At 37.1% G+C, this 6,248-nt stretch overlaps 1 long non-coding RNA gene across 1 annotated transcript; it reads left to right on the top strand.

Moving 5' to 3' along the window:
- Window positions 1-1,210: 1,210 nt before the first annotated feature.
- LOC103917844 lies at window positions 1,211-6,248 on the top strand. The gene is made up of 3 exons (XR_663647.1): window positions 1,211-1,578; window positions 2,146-2,196; window positions 6,191-6,248. It is a non-coding gene; the product is annotated as an uncharacterized LOC103917844 (long non-coding RNA).

Raw genomic sequence — 6,248 nt, 5'->3', positions numbered from 1 at the left:
AGTTTATACAACTGTAGAAGAACAAAAAGCTTACTCATTAGTGTGATAAGGGCACAAGGAATATGAAAAGAGTTGAGTGTTAGATGCTGCGAGATCACTAGGGATTATTGGATAAGTAATTACAAAGATCATACTGCAGTGAGTACAAGAAGATGCCTGGAGCTGATTGGATTCTCTTGACCTTGTTGAAATGCTCCAAAAAGGTGCAGGGACTGCTGCTGTGTAATGCATGCTGAGAGCCTGCATGACCCAGCAAGCACTGAATGTGTGTAGTTTGCCAAGCTGGTCTTTTTAAACTTTTTTTCTGCGTAGTTCTGGGTTAGTGTAGTGTCATTGGCTTTGTCAAGTGATTATGTAAATAGATGGAACTGCTACAGAGCTCTGTGTCTAAGCGTTGCTGAATGTTTTATGGGCAGTTAGAATGAAGTGCCCTTTTTACAAAATGGGGAGTATCCATGATTTTCCCAGAGAATACAGGGAAAGAACGTAAGAGCATTATGCTGTCTTTACATTTTTACTGTTTAAAGACAACAAATAAATCTGACAACTTCAAAATATTTAGTAAATGCACATATATATGCAGGTTAACAATATGCGAGTTTACTGTTGATGTATATGAACAGTGTTTTTTGAATTCCATGTCGCTGAGTTGTTGAATTCCATATTGCTGTTCAGGCAACAGGCATCCTGTAAGCACGATTATTTTGCAGGATGAGGGTCCAGATTAAGAATATTAAGAAAAATATATCCTACAGAATACTGTCACGGGAGTATCTCTGTGGACATCTTATCGGCTAGACTCTGGGGACTGGACACTTTTGTGTCTCACTGTGTAATTCTGGTTATAAACCTGCAACAACTCACAGACTTAAAAAATTACTTTGTAGTTGACTTGAATTCACTGGCACTGTTTTGTGTGTGTTGAGAATACCATTTTTTTAAGGTTGTGCTAAGGAATTATTCTGCTCAAATTTTTTTGTGCTTGAAAATCATTTAAGGTGATACCATGTTCATTATTAACTGGAGATTCAATTTTAGCCTGTATTTCAGACTGTATGAGTCGTCTGTTTGTTTTATTATTTATATTTTCCATGCTTTGTCCATGTGCACTTTTTATGGTGAATTTTCTTGTTTAGTGCCTTTCAACCATAGTTTCTTTTTAGCAATGGAGTAGAAATGGTTGGGAATGGAAATTAAAAACAGAGAACTAGTTTTTATTTGGAAGAAAAAAAATCATTAAAAGGACAGAATAAGTGTAAATCATGTTTAAATTCATTTCAGAGGTGTAACTGATGAAGAGGTCTTGTTGGCTCTTCTGTGAAAGGGAATTTCCCCACTGAGCCTGGAATAAAGAAATTGCAAGAATGAAGTATCATACTGTGATTTGAAGGATTCTAATCTCAGGAGAGGAAGAGACAATTCTGCTGAGGCTGCTTTCTCTGTTAGCTGCCCAGGCACTTGGAATTTGGGCCACAGACATATTGCAGTTTTCTGTGAGGTTATTTGTCCGTGTATAGCTTTTTGGTCACTACTATTTGCTGGGAAAATTGCTGCCTGGACAAAGCTGAAGAAAAAATGGCGAGTACCCCAAAATCAAGCTGATCTTCTATCTTAAGCAAAAGAAGCCTATGCGTTACTAAAGACAATATTTGTTGTGCTTCGGGCCATTTTCACAGATACATGTAAAAAAGCCCGGATGATTTTTATAAGCTGCTGCTCTAGTGAAGACTGTAATGAGCTTGGAGGTGATTAGGTTTGGGGATTTCTTTGAAGCTGATTTAGAAACTGCAATGGGACTTGCATTTTCTGACTAGAAGTCTGGTGTGGGCATTGGAAGGGGCAACTTCATACTTCTGATATGCTGAATCTGATAGAAAACCATGTATCCTATCACACACTTTGTTAATGGCTTTCCAATGAAAGTCAAAGAAATGAAATGCACCTGAGTCACTGGAATTTAACAATAATATGATCCATCATGTGGCCCTGAAAAAGCCATTTTAGAGGATTAGAGTGTCATATTAGGCTATGTGTAGTATTTATGTGCACCTTGTAAAATTCTTCTTGGCTGGGGTGAGTAACTTTCTGATGACCAAATAAAATATCACCCTAGATTATACATTTTTCATTTTTTCTCTCACACAGATATTTATGTTATGTTCATTATTAAAGTGGAAGGAAGGTGGGGATATACAGGTAAATATTTGTCACTGTTGTGGAGGATTGATTTCAGCGACAGCACATGCTGGGAACTTACTGTGTGGAGTAACTTTTGTTATGGCAGTGACTCCCATTAGTAACAGCGTGAGAAAATCTGATATCCGGTCATATTATTAAGGGGCATTTGTGTACTGTGGTTTGCTATGATTTGGGTCACCTACTAAAATGTACATTTTATTTTCTGACTTTGAAAATGTGTCTTGCAACCATAACATCCTTAATGTCACCTGGTGTAACTCAGCTGGGCTCAGTGCAGCTACAGGAATTTATAGGAGGTAATGATGTGGCCCAGTAAAAGAGTGGATGTGGGCAGCTTTGAGCTTGTTCAAATCTAAAGTTCATCTAAATTAGTCTAGATTCACCCTCACAGGAGGAGATAACACTTTCATCCTGTGCTAGGATTCAGTTTATTTCTGCTCTTTGCAGAAATTTTACCTCAAGGGTGAGTCTGCCTTGTAGCGTGCACGTATCAGTGTCTTGTCCTCCAGTTTACTGTGACAGCTCATGAATCAGACTGCACTGCTCAGCACTCCATTGTGCTTCTGATAATTAATCAGATACGGCTCTAATTACTGACTTTCGGCAGAACTTAACTGTGGACATCTGTAATGTCATCTATTATTGACATATTGTAGGAATATAGGCAACAGAAAAAACTTGCAGGAATTTTCTGATGAAAAGTATAATGATTTTTCCATCAGAAAACCTTTTTTAAAAAGCTTAAGCGTGGCCTCCTCATTTGAAGGTATCTGCCCTTATATCTGCCCATATATCTGTATATATAGCCACATGATGTACCATGTTGTAGAAAGCTTTCTAAACTGCAGACACTCACATGTAAGGTGCATTTATGAGAAGACACCTGCTTGGCAAAGGCTGTTGGTACATGTGCCCAGGGCAGAGCACAGAGATTCAGAAGCGCTCGCCAGAAGGAGCCATACACAGTTATTGCATGAAATGGGAACATACTGTAACTTCACTCCTTCAAACCTTATTAAGTCATCTCTTTCATCATTAAAAACAATACCTATAATGTTCCAGAGCAGCAAACCTTCACAGTCTCTGGTCAGAGCTGTAATTCTCTCGCTTCCATTATTTATGAATTTTGAGGACAGACAGCAAAGATGACAAAAGAAGTGTTAACTTCTACTGATTAGAAGTACAATAAAAGGCAGTGTCTGTCATGTCAGGAGGAAAGCTGAACTAACAGGACATGTATTTATAGAGTTTACTGACTTTTCTTCATGCAAAAATAAAGCGTGGTTGTTTCTTTCTAAAACCAGAATTACATTTAAAAAATTAAGCCAATTATTATACTCTTAAAATAAACATACAAATCTTACTAATACTGCTTGATAATAGTGATGTTAACTGACTTATTCCCAAGGTTTCTGTCAAATGCTTTTAAACTAGTTGAAAGTAGGAGGCGCAGTCTTGCTGAAGAAATATCATAGGCAATTATTAAAAATATTAATCACAGCAATCAAAAAATGCTTCATAGCTCAATTGGCATCTGTGTCTCTTGCTTTAACAAACTTTTTTCACTAACACACTGTAAGTATTTTCCTTAGAATTCTGAAATACAGTTGGTTGCTTTTTTTCTAGTGGGATGGCAGGTGCTTTGAATTTGATTTGATCCTTTGAGGTGCGCACATAGACATGGTACTGATGCAGCAAACATTTGAATAGCAGAGCAGGCTCTGCTAAAATCTTGCTGGTTTTAAGCAAGGCAGCAGCAAATCACTTCAATCATATGCAGATAGTTCAGAGCTACAGTAGTTATGGGGGGGGTGGGAGAGCCTCAGTACAGATGTAACTTTTCAATGATTTTCTGCCCCTTCTCAAGAAACTGAGGATTTGAAACTGGTTTGCCAGGTAGTGAATACCTAATCAATACAAAATGTTACCATACAATTTACTATTTCTGCTTCTTGAAGAAGAGTTTGGCAGCTGAAATGAAGAATTGCAGGGGTTTGTCTCTTTTAGCACTAACATCTAAAAATTACTGATTAGTACTAAGGAGAGAGAGACTGTAAAAGAAAAAGATTGGGTTTTTTCCTGTAACAAATTTGATTTGTTAACAATACCGCTTTATACACTCAATAAGGGGATGCTGAGAAAATGATGTGAAACAAAGCGCCTGTTCTTGGAAGGTTTGGTTGCATTCCTTCTCTGGAGCCTGTGCTTAATCAATGTCTAAATATACTGGGAAGGTACACAGTGCTGTTGGGTAGGACAGGAAAGGTCTTAAAATTGCATGTGCATAACAGTGCATTGTTCCTTGTAACGCATGTAGTATGTTTATTAAAATAGGGGCAATACCAGTATTGGAATTGCTTCAAAATAAATACTGCCTGTTTATATCTAGATTTTTCTCTTCCTTTCAGTTCATGGGTAGGTAGAACATTTTGATGCAAGAGCGATTGTAACTACAAAAGTGATTCTTTTATAGAATTCATCACCCTCAAAGGATTCTTGAGATTATAATTTAATGATTATGGAGCACTTGCATGTATGTAGCTTATACATAAAAGCAGTAGTTTGTCACATATATAATAGGGACAATTAGGGAGAAGACAACATGAAGAAGGTATCTACAGGTCCAGTCACTTCAGTTAAGGTATGTGTGAAGCCAGGTCCAGCCACTGAAATAGTTGAATGTTAGTTCTGATTTTACAGTTATGGAAGTGGAAGCACAGAGATAATGACCTGAATTCTGGAAGGGCTGAATAATTGCCTTTTCTGCTGATTGATAACATCATTATATTGCAGCACTCCTAAAAGTTGGGTACCAAGGAAATCCCAGAGACAGTTTGCTTTCTTGGTTGCAGCCCTCTTTTAGATGTCATGCTCTGTCCTTTCTTCCCTTCCCAATCTATATGCATTGTGCATTTATAATTCTCCTTTCCTGTTGGAGATCAAGATATGTGTTTGACTTAATTGGAATTTCTTTTTACAGCCTTGCAACAAGGCTGGATTAACAGTTGAATTATCCATGTACAACTTCTTCAGAAGTACTTCATATTTTAGCTAGACTTGGGAGCAGCAACAGGAGGAAATACTTCTATGTTTTCTGGGGCGCCATTAATGGAATATGCGTTGTGTAGAGACAATTGCTAGGGAACAAATTAATCACAGATTATTTTACAAAGTACAATATTGATGTTACACTGGGTGACTTTTTGCAAACATAGCAACTAATAGGTGCAAATTGGTATTAGCATATTTAAACTGATGCAGAAACTACTGTTTTTGTCTGTAGGCCATTTGGCAAGAGAGACAACTTACTGAAGTATTCAGGACTGGCTTAATGGCTTATTTTTATGGAACACAAGAAATAGAAATGTATTCCCCTGGCACAACATGCATACTCAGTAAATGCCTGATAACAGCACTGTCACCTACTTGTTTGTAGTGTGTATTCGGTTGGTGAAACTAGTTAAGGACAGTCTGCTTCATGTGTGTAGGTAAAATGCATATGACTTGGAACTGTTTGTTTGTAGAAGCCTGTAATTGTAGGAACACTGGGATGCTGTAGCACTTAAGAGTGACTGCCACTGCGTCACATAAGGTCAAGCAGCTTTCTCCTCTGTTTAAAGTTCTGTGTTTAAACTTTTCTCCTCTGTTTGATTTCTCAAGAGAGCTTAGCTGAAAAATCAGTTAACTCTCTTTTTTTCTGTTATTTTGGGTGGTGTTCTAATGATTTTAAGCCCTTAATTAATAACAGTTGAGATAGCGGCTGAATCAGAAAGTTTTGTTTGAAATCTTAAAATTTGTACTATACATGTTGACTAAGTTTAGGATACACTATATAGGGGATAGTAGGAATAAAAACGCTGCTGTTTTGATTTTTATTTACATATATATTTTATATATATGCTGGGGATATATATGTATAAAAACATTCTTGGTTTGAATTTTTTCTTTTTCTTTTTGTCGTCGTCGTTGTTGTTTTGGTTTGCTTTTTGAGTTTCCATTAGCAGTACCGTCTGAGTATCATTAAGAATTACAGGTTGAAGTCTTTCCCT

The sequence above is a fragment of the Pygoscelis adeliae genome, unplaced genomic scaffold (assembly GCF_000699105.1).
Source record: "Pygoscelis adeliae isolate BGI_AS28 unplaced genomic scaffold, ASM69910v1 Scaffold155, whole genome shotgun sequence".
NCBI classification, from domain to species: domain Eukaryota; kingdom Metazoa; phylum Chordata; class Aves; order Sphenisciformes; family Spheniscidae; genus Pygoscelis; species Pygoscelis adeliae.
This window is presented reverse-complemented; position numbering and strand designations above follow the sequence as displayed.